At 41.1% G+C, this 18143-nt stretch overlaps 1 protein-coding gene across 7 annotated transcripts in view; it reads left to right on the top strand.

Annotated features, from left to right (window-relative positions):
- LOC124159088 (leupaxin) overlaps nucleotides 1–18143 on the top strand; it is a 575831-nt gene that overhangs the window by 535617 nt on the left and 22071 nt on the right. The window lies entirely within an intron of this gene.

Genomic DNA, 18143 nt, shown 5'->3' with positions numbered 1-18143 from the left:
TACACATCTTATGATACAGCTTCCGTCATTATTTCTGTAAATCTAGATGGACTCTATGCTTTTTGGAATCAAGACGGGATATTTTTATATTCTTTCCGTGTGAGCCAATAATATGTCCGGAAAGCTTACCAGGATGGCGGTGATGTTATCAATTGTGGAAGCGTGCCTAAGCTAGTTTTGGATTGATGATTAATTTCGCGGCAGGTGTTCCGTTTCGGTATAAAATTGATGCAGCCTTTTTTTCCTGCTGTTCTAATAGTATCTCAGAGGGTGATATATTCCTCATTGCTATATTATGCGTCTACTTAAGTATACATTTATGTCAAATTAGCATTAATTCCGTGGCCATTAGATATGCTCAGGCGTTGCTCCCCCGAGAAAAATTATTCGATGAAAGCACTTTCCTGGGGCAGTATGTCAAATATTTTTTCATGAAGAGCTTCAATCTTTGGTGTGTTTAAGTTTTGCACCCGTGCGCGTTACTGCGTACAAAGTCACTTGTTTCTGCAGTGCTTAGTATTTTTCTTGTTCTTAAACTGGTCAATCATCTCAGGAAAATTTGTCTAATTTTTTCCTTACTTTATTTTGTGATTACTTATTATTTAGCAAGGAGACCTAGACAGAATACCTACCCGAATTGGTGGGAATCGTTTGCTAACCTATTTTAGTTCATTTAATGATTTTAATATATTTTTTAATTTTGTGTTATAAGTATTTGTAAATTGCTTCTCAAATAATCCTATCGTGTCTTCCTCTAATTCGTTTGGAGGTGTTTTATTCGAAATATTTGTGACCGTTATTAACTGCTGACTGCCAGTTGATGTAATTGAATTAGGCTTAGAACTATTACTGTCGAGATAGTATATTTCATTGAACTTTTCACATGTATATTTAGTTATACGCGTCACCGTAAATATTATTTTTCTTCGATTCTCTTAAATTTTATGCAATAGTGGAGATATTGCTATTCAAATTCCGAAGTTAATGCTCTATTTTAATAGTTACATCACTAAGTGAGGAACTAAGATTTTTTGTGGTACCGAATATATTTTGGGACCTGCATATCTTATTTTAAGCTGATTCGGCGGCGGTGCCCACCTCAAGTCCACGCATAAAATTTATTAGACAAGTTTACATGCTTCTCTGCAATTCAAATCATCAAGCCTGTCCTTAGTGATACTACAGTCCAGTGAAACTAGTCGATCGTCAAGAATCAGATGGTTTCAGTTAGCAGCGGAATTAGGATAGGGTCAAGAGTGGGCTAGGGGACTCTTCTTTACCATTTAATCTATGTATATAAATGAAAGAGGATGTATGTTTGTCTGTCCGCTATGCGTTTACATACGGCTTCACGGAAAGCGACCTAAGTTAGTACATAGGTGCATTTCGTGCTCCCAAACCCTGTAGAGGAACTTTCGGTTGCGTTCGAAGCGTACTTAGCGTCGTTTTGTCATTACTGTTTGTTACGTCACGTCATACAACTTCTGCGTTTGGACATCCTGCCGTGTAGACACACCTCTTGACATTATCAAAGAGAAAATACAAAAATCCTTAATGATCATTAAATCTAAGTTCCAAGTTTCCGACTTCTCTTGGTTACTATCCTTCCCGAGCAACGCCGGGTGGCCTGCTTGTCTTGTATAAATTTGATAACCCCTGTCTGAATCGGCCAAAGGTCTCAGTGTACATTTTTCCATCCACTTTAAAATGCCCGCGTCTCTGCTTGTGTCAGGTGTACTCCTACCAGCCTGATTGCAAGGAGGCCAATCCGTTTACCCCTCGCCTGATTAAGTCGCATCGCTTTTTCTCCCAAGTCCCTATCACTCAGCGGGTTTGTGTCTCTTGGGAAGCGCGAGAAATGACCTCGTTCCGCAAAATCTTCCATTATCCCTTCAAACGGAAGCCGCGCGCGTCCCCCTCGTGGGATAAAATGTAAAAATAGTTGCGAAGGGGCGGAAAGTTTATCTTTTTTCTCCTCAGTCTTTTTATTTTCAGCCCACACCTCTGTCTCTTTTTTTCGCCATCATTTCGTGGCAAGGGGGAGATGGTTCTTCAGATGGTTCTTGGCCGTGGGCCAATGTTGCCAAAATGTTGGGAGTCGAGGGGGAGACTATTTTGAAGCGATGAGTGTTCTCTTGAGCGGAGTTGGTGTGTCTCGGGGGGCCCACTCGGAAGGACCGGGTTCGTATACCTATCATCAGGCCCGGAACTATACATATTATCAGGCCCAGGAAAGAGTGGGCTCGTGCCCCGGGCGGCAGATTTAAGGTATGGTATGGTATTTGGAGGAGGCGACCTACAGCTTAGGTCATTTGCGCCATTAGAGAAGGGTATGCAGTGCGGTTATATGGGGGGGCCAAGGGGGATATAGCCCCCCTTGGGTATCCAATTTACACTAGATAGAATGGTTATTTTTTCCGACCCCCACTACTGCTGAAATTTTTAACCCCACTTGTCCCTATCCTGAATCCGCCACTGAGGGTAGGTAAGGGAGAGTGGAGAGAAACTCGGCGTCGGCATTAGCCTACTCTTAACGAAAGGCGCCGAGGGACCACGGCTTAACGTCCCATCCGACGGACGGAGTGTTGCTCTTGAAATGCCCTCCACACAGCATTCAAGCAGAGACCAGGCAAACTCTGAATATTCTCCACCACCTCCGGGATTTGAACCCGAGCCTACGGGGTGGGAAGCCGACACACTAGCCACGTCGGTTCGTTTTCTATAATGGAAAACAAAACCTCGTAAAATATCCCGTGCCCTCGTAGCCGAGTAATAGCATTTCGAAATAAATGCTACGCTACCTGTACTACACATTTACACGCACAGCCACTAATAGCTTGGAGCTGGCCGTAAACAAGGCGAATAAGATATAAATGTGAGGTATGGGCCGCGAATATTACAAAAGAGGATCCTCAAGACATCCTCTAAATGTGTTGTGAACCACCGCACATTTAAATGGGTTTACCAAAGTCGCCACTCGCGTCGCTGACGGGAACATTGATCTGAGTTTCATGGGGAAATAAGGTATACTTGAGGGTGTTAACCGAAATTTATAATTCTGATGATGTGATCTATCAAATTCATAACTTTTCTATGCTATTCCTCGTAATTACAAACATTATACTGCAAAATATTTTTAAAATGTGGATCGCATTGCACTCATCAACGCGCCGCGGACATTTTTGAAAACCCATTGAAATGCGACTGAAGTAGCAACAGAAATCAGCCTTCTATGGGGTAGACGTGGGCCTCTTCTATGCAGTACACTTGGTATGGTCACTAAGGAATAGTGGAATGACCAAACTTGAATCTGCAGAAATGTGGGTCTGCCGTAGGGTTACAATAAATATCAAATCAATAGTTTGCGAGTTAACTTCGAGGAATGTGGTGTGATAGATGAAAAAATAAACTTCTAAATGTTCCACAAAGTGTTTATGTTTAAAAATATTATCTTTAACTTTATCTTGATAATGACCAGAAGAGATCGAACCGGCAGAGTTTTATTGATTAATATAGGCCGTTTTCCAATCCACGTAGTATACACTCATTCCCTTGTTCCCTTTCTCCCTTGCACCCTGCTCCCTTACTAATGCTCTACTAGCGCCATAAAGTGTGAACGGAAATAATGCGAACTATAGACAGCAACGAAATGTGACGCGCGGGGTAGTGTTAGGGCATCTGGTGGTTGATTTAAGAATCAATTTCACCTCAATACTTATATTTTTGCATTTGGAGAGCAAGAGTTCACAATGCCGATATAATGTTACGTAAAAGAGCTAACATAATAAGCACAAAATTACTTTAAACTCCAGTTCAAGATTTATGAGTTTTCCATTGCCGCCATTTTCACGTCCACTTCCCACGAGGGCACGTGAACGAGGGAGCATCCACGTTCCCTTGTTCACTTACCCTTCGTTCCCTTGCGCCCTCGCCAATTGGAGCCACCCTTGCTGTCGTCACATCCGTAAGTTGACGATCAAAAAGTGCACGAAGGGTGAATAACTGCGAATTGGAAAACGGCCATAGTGTGGAATATAAAAAAAAAGCTTATTTTTGAATCTATCATCACAATTACTAGTTTTACCGACAGAAAAACCTATGAGAAAGTACAAAATGAAGTCCATAGAAAACGATAACTATTTGAAACGAAATTGGCTAATAGCTCAGGTACAACAACTTCATAAAAAATATTAGGGAAGAAAAATTACAGCCAAAAGACAAAAACGAAAACCGAGAAAATCGTAATCAATGGAAATGTGATACATTTCATACAAGGAAGCTCAAGGCTGAAAAGAGAGATTTTTGGGAGCCGTGGATGCAACTGCAACCATAAACCTATGGAGAAAAGAAGGTCACAGAATGGTGCAGAAGATAAGAAACATCTTTAAAAATTAGCGTTAATAAGCCGACTAGCAAAGATTTATGCATAGTAGCCATTTTACACGGGGCAGGAGAGTGTCTTCATGGGTCTTAAATTAAAATTAAAATGTTCAACTCAATTTTTAAAAATAATTGAGGGGATGAGAAGTCAGGCGTTAAAATTGACTTTTTTTCTAAACATAGCTAGATAGATACATTGATAGAAGAAATAAATAGAAAATTGGTGGCCCAGGGATACAAGTATCTGTTTTATGCTGACATCAAGTGGAAAATCAAATGCAGAATTAAATATCTTGTTGATATCGTTTGTTTTCTTCACCAAATTTCTGTGCCTAACTCTATTTAGAAAAAAATCACTAGTACCCTTAGCTACTCACCTCTTCAATTAAAATCTATGAGCTGGGACACGGAAAATGCTTACCAATTCACGCGCGGTCGTCGTCGACTAACATTTGCAAGACACGTAACAGAAAAAAAAATCGACCCGGCGACTCCCTATTCAATTTCTGAGGCAGCGTCCTCACTCTTCTTGACTTATGGCGGGTACAAACCCTCCCATCCCCTTACCATTACATCATGGCAGACGGCCAGGGAAAAGGGGGGTAAGGCAAGCATTTTAAAGCTCCAGGCGGATAGGTATTCGCGGACTAAGTGCCCCTCGCATAATAGAGGCCAGAACCACGTTTCACCAAAGGCGAAATTATTCTGAAAATAGATTATTCGCCAACTGCAGGCCAAAATAATACAAAAAATGAACTCTGGCGTGAATTGCATGTTTTTCATCACTAGGTCACCAATTAAACTCGTTGGTTGGTTTGAAAACGTGAGAATAGAGCTCGAGAAACATTCGTGGGAGTCGTATTAGGAGGAGGCGACCGACAGCTTAGGCCATTTGCGCCATGAGGGAAGGGTATGGTTGAGAGAAACCCGGCGTCGGCATTAGCCTGCTCTTAACGAAAGGCGCCGAGGGGACCGAGGCTTAACCCTTTCTAACCCAAAGATGTTTCTGGGAGAAATCAAATTTCAAGATTTTTCATTTTGAAAACGTACACTAAATGTTAATTATCGTGGCAGCTAAATATTTCGTCATTAAAATTTGCACTACAAAATAATATTTAGTTTAGATATCTCCTAAAAAGTGCTGAAATTTTAAACATTTTTGATGTTGCTTAGAAGCAACATTGGGTTTTAGAGGGTTAATGTCCCATCCGACGGACGGAGTGTTGCGTTTGAAATGTCCTCCACACAATCTTCAAATAGGGATCGGGCAGTCTCTGAAAATTCTCTGACGCAGTCAGGATTTGAACTCGAGCCCACGGGGTGGGAAGACAACACACTAGCCGCCACATCAACACGATTCCTCTGAAGACACAGTCGTTTGCAATTTACGCCCTCAGGGTAAAGGGCCAGATCCTTTCCCTGGGCCATCTCGCGATACGAGGATTTCTGTTGGCGGGTTATCGAAACATTCACCAGGGATCTGAACGAAGGACCATTACATCAGGCGCAAAGCGTTATACCCACGTAGCTACGTTTTGTAGCAGAATGAATTCCACGCAAGCTGAGAAAATTTATGCAAAAATATATATTTCATATCTCGGCAGCAATCCTGGGACTAAAGTAGGCTATGGAATATCCCCCAGTGAAACCCAGTCTCTGGAACACTCTCCTGGAAAATGTATTTAAATTAGCCTCTGCGAATAGCATTTTAAGCACTATCCAAGACTAAAATTTATTTAACCCTTTGATGTAATTCTTCTCATTGTACTTGAATGTACAGGTTTCGTACTTTTTTCGGACAAATTACAATTTAAATTAGGGGGACCAGGCTCCCCATGGCCACAATCAATTGGCCAATCATGGGCATTAAGGAAGAGAAAAGCATTTCATTCTATTAATCTCACCCGGTATCAGCATCTTCTATTAAATTAAAAACATGAGAGATTTCTCCCCTTTATGAATGATAGGCAGGGCCGGAACTAGGAGTTTTGTCACGAAGGCAAAGATCAGTTTTTCTCCCCGGATCCCCCCTCACTCCCTCCCTCACAAAATATAATACATCCGTAAGCTATTTTTTTATATACGGCAGTTGAAATTACTCACCGTATGGTTGCCATTCAGGAGTTTTATTACTGTTAAATAATTTAGAAATTAATATTTATTGCTAGATATTTGCTACTTACTAGTTTTATTTATATTATTCTCTAATAGTTAAGTCATTAATTATTATTTCTGAATAATTTAATTAGAAAATTAAATTACTTTCTTGTAATAAACCTTTCAAATATTTTGCCATTCCCTAAAATCTGGGGGGGTCGGGTCTTAAAAGTGGGAATGAAACCGATGAGTTGAACCTCGCGGTTCCTTGTCAGTCTCTATCATCGTTGAAAATGGCATGCATGCCTTTGTTGAAGCCAGTCTAGAAAATATATCATGTTCACCAGTCCTTCAATTATCCATCGTTTGATTAGATACGTTCTTTGGATAATACAGGCAAACAATGAGAAAACTTTTTTACTGAAAATACCTTATTCTTATGTTTTTAAAGTTGCTAAATCCAAATATAATGGTTTTAATGTTGTATCACCCACCATTTATTCACATGTTACAGTAAAATATATGAAATGAAGCAATATTTTTAGAATTTAACAGCTTTTTTATAGTTTAAATAAAATTGAAAAAGTATGTCTAATGAACGAAGATAATGGGGATTACTGTTGGTACTTCACGGAGAAGTTCAGCAAGCGATTCATCGCAGAAAAAGCTACACAAGAAGCTTCAAGGAAAAAAGGGAAAGAAAATGTAGCCCAATTGCAGTCGACAGGTGAACCCTGTATTATCACGCTGTGGTAAATACAGAAAATTTTATCGTGATGTAGTGAACAGTAAATACAAACAATTTTATGATGTAACACAGTGTTTCATTGATTTCCCTGTATACAGTATTAGACTTAATATTAAATACATATTACTTGGAAACTATGGGTTATACAAAAAAACTAAAGCCAGTTTGGATTCGGCACATCAAAATCTATAAGGATCAGCTATTAAAATGAAAAAAGTTTTCAAACAAAATTTTTTTGTTGGCCTGTGTAATCCGCCTTTTAATTCCCTACCCAGTCCACTCAAACATCCTTCCACCTTAGAAAATGAACCGGGAGTCCTTGGTTCACTTTTTTCTGCTTCACGTCTTGCACAATTTCGTCTACGACAACATCAGTTAAATTTCTCCGTTAGCACTCTGTGCCCCGGCCGACGCCATTGATTTTGTCACCATTGAAAAGACGAGTGTTTAAAAAAAAAAAAGATCGGCTTCACTTATTTATTTCCTTGAGTCCTTTTGTTTTGTCTCGGAAGCGCAAGTCGTTTTTCAGGATTAGGGAAAGTAAATGTTTTCGCGCCGCTCTCCGCACGACTAGAGGGTAAGGAATGTCAGATGGGGGGAAATAATTGCTTGTTGAAGCACCCCCTACGTTGTGCAGAATGTAGTTTACGCGATGTCTTAACGCGATGTTTGAGTTCCAAGGTCATCAAACTCGTTTAATAGTTTCCGTGCATGAATTGATAGCCGAGTTGTGGACGTTTGTTTCCCTCATCCTGTGGCGTTTTACAGGTTGAACGCGTAACTCGATAATGCGTGTGGTCGGAAGAGTGCCCACTTGTTGAAACACTCGATATGTATCATAAACAATGATAAAAATTAACTTCCACTCAAAATTTCTTGCAACAGTCACAGGGTTCGACGCATATAGTGTCATGACAAGGTCCTGGTAATTACACACTTTTTTAATAAGGTAGTTTCCTTCATCAAAGAAAACGAAAGGCATTTATTGCGTCTCGTTACCCACCATTAGTTTATTCATAATATACAAATTATTTGGTTTTAGAAATCCCAGTTCAGACGAATGACAATAGTCGATTTTAACCGCATTTGAAAAAGGCCAGATTGGCGCCCAGGCGATGCCACTCCACGTGACGTCACAGGGACCTAGTTTCTATACGAGTAGATAGGAGTTTTACATCGTCTGAGATAACCAATCCATGCATGAGGCACAGAGCTCAGGGAAATATTTCTTAATAATCACCTATTAAAACTGCCTATGGTCGGAAAGTTTCCTTCGTTTGGTATTAATAATCCTTATTTAAGCCAAGCGCTACCTGCTAGCAGGGTACTGTGCTACCTGGTAGCAGCCTGCATCGCAGCGGCGCACATAATCTCGCTCTAAGGTCACCTCACTTTGCGGGAGTAGGAACCAGAATGATGTCACACGGCGTTTTCGCAGCATTCATAATTAGCCGTCGCGTTTTCGCGCGCTTGAAATTTTTCACTTTTCATTTAATCGCTAAAAATAGATATTGTCATTTAAAAATCTAAAAGCGTGAAATACGTACTCCACGAGTAATAATCTTTCGATGTAGGCAATAAAAAAGTAATTGGATACCACCCTATTGCAACATTGCGACCCGTACAACAATTTAGTGAAAATAAACATGGTATTGTTTTTTTTAACTTTTTGAGACATTGATATTGTCACATATAGTGTCGAAACCTTGGTTGAACCTGTGACATTAAATTTTTTGCAGAATTTGCAAAGTATTTCTTGTTCTTTATAATTGATATCAAATACTTTCACAGAGTTACCTCTTCCGGTTTACGTGTTATACACTAGATATGTGTTCCTCGGCTGAATTTCAACGATTTCATCAATTAATAGGAGGTTACATAATCAAATTGAATGGTGAAACTTGGCAGAGCTGGCAGTAATCGTTGAATGTAGTGTTTCATGTATGGAATTTGTCAATGTGTATCTTGATTGAAAATATAGAGGCGCTACTGACCCCTTCGGAAAATTCATATGCATAGAAAATTTTCTCTATTTTCACCATTCGTATTGAAGTAGTTGCTGCTATTGGAACACTCATAGCCTTGAAATCATATTCTGTTTTTAGATTATTAAGGAAACTCTTCTTAAATTGAAACTCTAAAATACTGCTGCTATATGGTGATGCTTGAGAAAGCGAACATAATTTTCCCCTCTTAGCTCCTGCTGTATAAAAATTTCTTTGCAAAATTCGCATTTCATCTTTTTCTTAAGGCCGTTTTACACGGTACACGGAATTGCGCAATCTGACGTACGTGCGAAGGCGCAATCAAAATTGCGTCGTGTAAAGCGGTGAATTGCTAGAAAACATGCGAGAATGCGTGGATGCGAGACGGCAAAATAGCCCCTGTTCTAATTTCGTTCATGCATTCGCGCAATTCCACGCCATTTTAGAAATTAATGCAGCTGTAACCTGTGCAAATCCGTTCCCCGTATAAAACGGCTTTTACGGTTCTAATGAGAAATCTTGTTAATTATAATTTGCAGTATTTTCGATATTCCGTATTGGAGAGTTTATGATTTAGACATCAATGTGTTTAGGGAGTAAGAAGAATATGTAGATATTGGAGGTTAGCAAAGGAGCTGGAGAGGAAGAATTAAGAGGAGACTGAAATATTGAGTGGCAGTTGCATGGAGTGCTGACGACCTGTTGAAGTGGGTGATGAATTGGACCATGCTGGGTTGGCATGGAAACGAGAGACGGATAATAAATCCCGAAAGAAGTCCGGAAGATGACACGGTTTTATGCTAGGAATAGGCAGTTGTGAAAGGAAGGAGGAGGTTTTTATTACTATGTTGGATATGAAGATGTTGCTTTGCGGTGAAAATGGTTGTGCAAATACCTATGCATATTTTGTGAAATATTACAAATATCTACATGAATATTGAAAACATCATCGCAGTAACGTTTTTTGTCATTGGATAGGCAATGTAAGAACTCCATACTTTTTTCAAAAGAATTTAATGGAAGATATAATCGTATTTTATTAGTTGTCACTTATGCTATAAGATTACAGTATGTTTTCACAGTATCCGGTAGGATTTATCGAAAACTGGATGTACACAACATACGGAGTTTCAATTTACCGCTGAATTAACTTTCGTTCGTGCGCGACTCTGCTGGCCTGAAAGCACCTGGTGTCTACCGCATATCATGTGAGTGTGGTGAAGTGTATATTGGAGAAACAAGTGGGATCATCGGAAAAAGGATAAAGCAGTACCAACGGCACCTCCGAGTAAAAGGATAATGGGACCGAATTACAAAGTAGGCAATCGAGATCCACCTCGAGGGTAGAGATTAAGGATTCCACTTGAGTTGGATCTGGATTCCTATCTTAAAAATGGCGGGAAAAAGCAAAAACGCACCCACCAATAGGAACCGACCTCACCTGAGAGAGACGCTACGTAAACCTGGTCACTCGAGAACCGGTATCGACCTCCCTGATGACGATGAAAAAGTCATTCGTCGAAACGTCGGCTAGGATAGAGGTAGAGGATCTAACTCGGATGTAAACCCGAGAACTGTTTACGTCAGCCATACGCCGGGTGAAAATTAAATCTTTCTTAGCAATATATAAACGTCATACCCTTGGAAATATTAGGATTTTTCTTTCGGTCGGACTCTACACTCCCTTTTTCTTTGCCTTCTCATACCGCGATCATCGTATTATCTCTCTCGGTTACACAGGAGCTTTTTTCTTCTTATTTCGAAGTTACTGTCATTTATTGGTCATGCAAAATGTTCATGGAACTTCTATCCAACATCTCCTTGCGCTACCGCCCGTTTGAAAGTTTCCGCCACCCGCTTCCCAAAACCTTGCGCCCTAACGCCGAGGGGCCCCACCCAGCGGAACGCACGCATAAAACTCGGCCACCCTTTTTCATAAAGTCCCAAACGCTGTCCCGCCTTCTCTCCTCCCGACTCCTCCTCTTCTATTTTTGGCGTCTGCTGTTCGAGTCCGCGGGAGCGCCGTGGGCCAAGTAAGGGCCTGCCACCGCGCGCGCCCCCACCTGCATCCGCGAAGCACCCTCTCCTCCTTCCCCTCCCACCGCTCACACACTCCGTCACCTCCGCGAAGCTGCAGGGGTGGGCAATATTTGTCAACCGCGAGAGAGGCGACGAGCCGGATCCCAAAAGGGATGAGTGCACGTGGATATAGCCGGGCGCTGCACCTTTTAACGTTCCTCCCCGAGTGGCTCGGATACATGGTCTTTATGGGGAGATTTGAGCAGAGCCATCAAGGTTGGGCAATATTTGTCATCCAAGGGAGAGGCTACGAGCCTGATCCCCAAATGGGGCGGGTGCACGTAGATATTGTCGGACGCTTCACCTGTTCACGTTCCTCCCATGTGGCTCGGAAACGTGGGTGGGTAATATTTTTCCACCGCGCGAGAGGCAACGAGCCGGATCTCCAAATGGGGTGGGTGCACATGGATATAGCCGAGCGCTGTACCTCTAAACGTTCGTCCCTTGTGGCTCGGAAACATGGTCTTTTCGGGAAGAAGATTTGCGCCGAGCCATTCTCGGACAATGTGTTTGGCGATTCGCGGGTTGCTGCATGACAGGCAGCTGTTGCGACGAGCCGGATACCCAAAAGGGAGGGGTGTACGTGGATATAGCCGGGCGCTCCACGTGTTAATGTTCATCCCTTGTGGCTCGGAAACGCGGTCTTATTATGGGAAGAAGATTTTCGCAGACCTATTCTCGGGCAGTGTATTCCAGTGTTTGGCGATTCGCGGGCATCCATATGAGAGGCAGCTGTTACGTTGGCTGGCTTGGGGAACGCGTTTTCTTCGGTGGTGCGCATGCTAATATCCTTGCGGATCGAAGACTTGGACTTATTGGAAAAGAAATTTTTCAGAGACTCTTAGGTCAATCATTCGTGGGGAATATTTAGCGTCCGCGTAAGAGGCGATTCTCTCAATGGTTGGCAATGAAAAGCGTTATATTGAGTGCTGCACTTGTTGGTGATCCTTGTGGCTCCGAAATGTGGCCATATTGGAGAATAAATTTTTCATAGCAAGTAAATAATTCTTGATTAAATTTTACCCTACGCGTGGAAGGCGACGTTCGAAGGTAGGAACGCTAACCGATTACAACAGGAAGCTGCGCTCACTAAATATTCCTTTCCATGTGTAATATTTCTAATCCTACCGCTTGGACGACGGTGAAATATACAAGAATTGGTGTTAGGCCCTCGCGGTCCATCAAGGATGGCAACGCGTTAACACCTAGTACCATGAACCTCGATATAATTGCCATGGGAATTCCCGGTCTTGAGGATTTTTTTTCTCATGGCAATTCTTGTATATTACTTTCCATGTCTCGCAAACTTGGTCTTCCCTGTGGTCGAAGGTTGACGAGATATTTGTGAGCAATATCGTATGATATACTAAGGAAGATACGAGCCAGGTACCTAGTAAGATAATCACAATCATCACTCAGTTGGGCGCTGCACTTATTAATGACTCTCTTCTTGGAGGCATTTGTCTGATGGAATTGCAACTGTTGGGGAGAAAGGGGAAGGGTTTATTAATTTATTCAGTTTACGAATTCAACTTAAGTTTAAGTCATCAGAGTATCTCGGTACTTCACAATTTAAGAAATAGCATTTTTTAGGGTGAATTATTGTCTTATCAAATATTTTGATAAGAATAATACACCTGATGATGCTGTAAAGCGAAACCGGTAGTACCAATTAATTTAAAATTGTGGAAATTGCTCCTGCTTTTTCATTATATCAAATAATTTGTTTGTTTTTTAATAATAGAAGTTCTTCCTGTTTGGAAATTGTTCAAAACTATTATTCCATGTGAGTCTTCGTATGAAGTTTCGAAATCTTTGTTAGATTTTAAACAGGATAGGATGGCGTTTCATTTTCATTTAATTTCGGCCGCATCGTGTGGAACATGGATAATAATGAAGGAGGTGAGATGTATGTACGAAGAGGAATGGGGGTGAGGGAGTGATGGACGTGGGGTGCGGATAACGGTGTTCGATGGAGATTGCTTGGTAAGCGGCTGATGGGATTGTATAGATGGGAGTGAGTATAGTATTCTTGAATAGAATGAAAGAGAAGAGACCTTATGGAGAACTTGAGCAGTTTCACTCTCAGATCTCCGTCCAATGCTCATCCCAGCCAGACTATTCATATCTGCATAGATACTGTGCAGTGGGGTAGCCAGGAATTTCGTTGGGGGAGGGTCCATAACCGGGGTAGAAATTTTTTGATGAAAATGGTACTAAGTAGAGGGTTTTAAACTAATTCTAACACTTTTCATGATCGAAAAAACATCATTTGTCAAAGAAATCTTTTGTAAAGTCATAATTTTTCAACATTTTGTTTTCTTTTATGAAGGAAAGAAATTGTGTTTTTATATTTCGGGGGGGGGGCGAACCCCCCGGCCCTCCCCCCTCGCTGCGCCACTGCTACTGTGTTTCTCATATTTGCAACATAAATTATCGATGTGAGTAATATTTTTTGCTCCTTTCGACAACTGATCCACATTTCCATTTAATAAGAAGCCGCTCGTTCTTCGATTGCGGTATGCATCTCGGTAAAAGATGAATTCATCGGCTTCTCTGAATGTGTATTATGATTTGTGAACACTCGCACAGGACCTGATCGAACCTGTGACCTTAAGACGGTCAAAGTGACGTACTCCTCGACTCTGGTTCTCATCTTGTGTCGCTCACTCCCGGCCAGAATTTTATTTATGTCCATGCGTACGTCCATGCAGTAATTTCCGCTGTCGTCGGCGCGGATATTCAAAGAGTGGTTGAGATGACATGGGAAGCTATCTGAGGTCTGAAGGCTATCGAAGCATAAGTGCCGAAGCGACAATTACTCATCGGCTGCTCTCATTCCAAATATCTATACTACATATATTGTTGATGGAGTCGGTTTTCATACTGATTTTCATTCCAAGTGTGGCGTTTCCTTTATGGCTAGTGCAGTTAAATATTGATGATAAAAATGTACAGTCTCGGCATCGTTGAATTTTTCAACGGCTTCTAAAATCAAAATTTTGACGCAGAGGAAAATAACTCATTTTTGAGGTGAAAGTAGTCAGTAAAGTAGGTAGAAAGTAGAAATTGGAATTCAGGGGTGCAGTACACTTCGTCTTCATGCCATAATCCATTGCTCTTTGGCTCCGAACTCGGAGTGCATGGCAGTTAAGTGTTTTCTAGTGGCACTCGATGCATAAATGATTACTTGGCATCTACAAGAGCGGCTGTTGCCTAGTTGTGCCGAAAGGTTGGGTGCGTATATCATCTCTGGGCTCCGCCTAATTTCTCTGGTCTGCGGTTCACTCCGGGATAGCATACTTCCTCATTGATAGAGAATTTGCATTTTTTTCGTATAATTCTACGCGATTCGTCAAAAACGTGGACAGATTCCACCAAGTCGCTCTGGAGGCAATTGCTTTCATATTTTTCCAGCCTACAGTAAATTTTTCGGAGGAAGCCCTCTGTGACTGCAGAGCAGGTAGAAGCCCCTTCTTATTCCTTCCCGACTATTTAGCTAAAAGTCCCTCAGGAAAGGCTCTTTCCATTTGGTGACAATATTTTTTAAATTTGTCAATGACCCCTCGTTAAATCTTTCTACATCTACATAATACCCCGCAAGCTGCCTAAAAGGCGTGTGGCAGGGGGTGTTAGGACACCAGCCGTTTACAGCTTAAAAAAATGAAGTGCTCTAACGAAGTTGGGACTAGCGTTTATTAAAGTCCTTAATGGTTCGGGGGAAAAACGAATTCCAATATCTATTCGTTCGGCAAAACATCTATCTTATTTATCGCTTCTATTGGACCTGGAAATATAGTGTGGCTCTAATATTATGTTCTCTGTGTCGCTCTTAAAGATATCTATTTTCAATTGTTCAAGCAATCTAAGCCTAGCGCGCAGCCTCCGAGTCGCCAGCGCCTCCCAGTCTAATTCGCGTAACATCTGAGTAACACTGTCTGTACGCCCATAGCAGTTTTTGACGAAACAGGTAGCCTTCCTTTGTATTTTATTCAGCTCGCGGATTAAGTCTTTCTGCGCCGGATCCCATTGTCTCGCTGCATATTCAAGGTGCGGTCGGATGAGAGTGAAATAGCACCTTTCTTTTACTTTCTCATCCGAAAATCTTCCCGCAATACGCTTGACGAATCCTAATTTCTTCAGGGCTATGCCGCAAATATTCTTTCGCCGGTATGCGTCATTATAGGCGGATTTAGTGGGGGTGGCAGGTGGTCACGCGCCTCATCCAAATATTTAAAAAATAGATATGAGTTGTCGGCCTCGTGGCGGTGGGGATAAGTCCTCGCCTGCCATACCGAAGGTCGCGGGTTCGAGTTCCACCTTGATAGGTTGCCCCTTCCAAGACATGGGTCTGTGTGATCGTCTGTTGTTGATTGTTTAAACTCCCGGTGTAAAGACCTTAATGTGCTGTTTTCGGAGGTAATTGAGATAAATAAAATAAATAAACAATGATATCTCCTATGTTTTCGTTTCTTGCGGACCCTGAAAAATATGCAGTTCCGAAATAGCATCTTCCTAGTGACGCTTAAAATTTCTTGTTCAATATCGCATTTCCATTTCTTGTTACATCTGGTTACACCTATAAGTGGATTACATGGTGACGAAATCATCGCCGATAGTTGAATAGTATTCTGTTCAAAGTATTCATTTTACCAGGCAAAACCGTGAGGGACTTCCATTCAATGCGGAGAAGTTTTCTTTCGTCTTCTTTACATAGTTAAACAAATAGCTTTCTTTACCTTGATTTCAGCGGCTATCGTATGAGCTTATTTCATTATTTTCTTTTCTCACTTCGATTATCACAGTTCGAGATATTTAATATTTGTAAAATACCCCTTTTTAAGCGAATCTTGTGTTCATTGATTGACTTTTATCTAAAATTTTATTTATTTGGCTTTGCCTCTTTTGTCTTCATTATTTGTTGCCTTTGCTACCCCTGGAAAGTCCATAAATACCGTAACGAGATAACCACGTGTGCCGGCGTTGACAAATGGTCGCTCTATCCCTCAATGGTGTCCATGTGTTGTGGTTCGTGTTCCAGTTTAGATTAATGATTTCTGATAGTGCAATTCTTTCCACGCCATTGATATTGAGTTCATCGCCAGCGAAGGTCGATACCCCCAGTGTTGAAGAATATACTCGTGGTTGTTTTTTCTCACTCTTAAGATCAGTGGAGAAATCGGCGCTGCGATCATTAAATGCAAGGAAAATTATAGAAAGTCATTACAGCAAATTTTTAAAAATCAAATTATATTGAAAAATTGTCGCGAGAAAAACGTCGTTTTTATAAAAAAAATATTTTTATGAAGTAATATTATTATTCTATCATCTTGATGCAAGGCACGGTTTCCTAACCCTTAGTTACGAAAGAATCGGAATTAACGCAGTGTAAGATAGCAACAATGGAAATAATATATTTTCTGCCCTGAATTTGTATTTAATCGAAATCTCATCAAATATCAATGAGTTGAGCCTCCCAGGGGCGCAGCTAGGAATTAAGGCTGGGGGGGGGGTGGGGTGCAACTTATACTGTAGTGTGTATGGGGTATAGTATACCCACCAGGATAAGCGGTAGGTGCGAGATTAAAAATTGCGGAATTTTAAGATAAATTGTTCAAAATGGTGAGTTTTACGGCTTTCTGAGGGATATTTTATTCATCCTTACACTATTATATTAGTAATAGTAATATCAATCGAATTAAATAAAATGGGTTAAACTTAAAAATTTCTCTGAGCTCTGGGGGGGGGGGGGGGGTTTATCCCCCAAAACTTCCCCCTCGCTGGGTTACTGGAGCCTCCAGTAGCAGAATTCGATGCCTTCCATTCTTGGAGGCTGAAAGTGGTGGCACAAAATCCCTCATTTCAAAAATAAATGTCGGTCTCACTGCGGATTGACGGGCGTGGAGTCACGCATTGGTCTGGCGATGGTCTTCTTGGGATTAGCATAGGTTTTGAGCGTGTGCGAGACTGATGGCCGCACCTGAGAGCGCTTTGACTACCTGAAGCCAAATTGGCTACATTCTGGCCATTAATTACTGGCAAGCTTTTTAGTCGGTTGAATGCTTTCTTGTGGGACTTCCATGACGTCACCTCGCCCTCCTCCCCTCTCTCCCACCCCTCAACGGCACGAAGACTCAGGAGCTGTCGGGCGCAAAATGCAATTGATATCGAGTTCATCGACAGGCAAGGTCGATACTCCATGTGTTGAAGAATATGGTCGTGGTTCTTTTTGCCCGCTCCTCAGATCAGTGGAGAAATTAAAAGAATCTATGTGGGTATCATAGCCCTATCGCCCCTAAAAAGTAATCCATATTCTTGATAGGTGGATAGAAAGATGAATTATATATTTCACTGGGACATTCACCATTAGCACAACCAGTAAAATAAAACATTTCAATCTACCAATTCTCCTATGAACGCTACAAAATTAAATAATAAAAAAATACGCATTTTCTAAAAACAGTGTAAAATACACTGTTAAGTTAAAAAAATAATTTTTTCATTACTCGGAAAATAAACTGTGGGTACTGGACGTTTTTTTCTGAACTTGCTTCGTCCGTTTAAACGATGGAATCTTTTATTGATTTTTAACTCACTTTCCATTTTTGGATCGCCTTGAAATTTTGCACACTTCTGCAATCTGATGGCAATGCATTAATCAATAATCAGATTTTGAAATTCTGTTATTTTGTGCTCTGGGGAATTAAGAAAATATCCAAATTGAAAAATATTTTTAAAATTTCTCAATAGATGGCTTTAGTTATCGGCGGAAAATTGGCGTTCTTCACAGGTCAGAACCAGATGAGAACGTTTTCTGGCACTATTCCTAGTTCTTCAGAGGTAGTATGAGTCAC

Source organism: Ischnura elegans, chromosome 5 (assembly GCF_921293095.1).
Source record: "Ischnura elegans chromosome 5, ioIscEleg1.1, whole genome shotgun sequence".
Classification (NCBI taxonomy): domain Eukaryota; kingdom Metazoa; phylum Arthropoda; class Insecta; order Odonata; family Coenagrionidae; genus Ischnura; species Ischnura elegans.
Note: the sequence above shows the minus strand (reverse complement) of the source record. Positions and strands in the feature narration are given on the sequence as shown.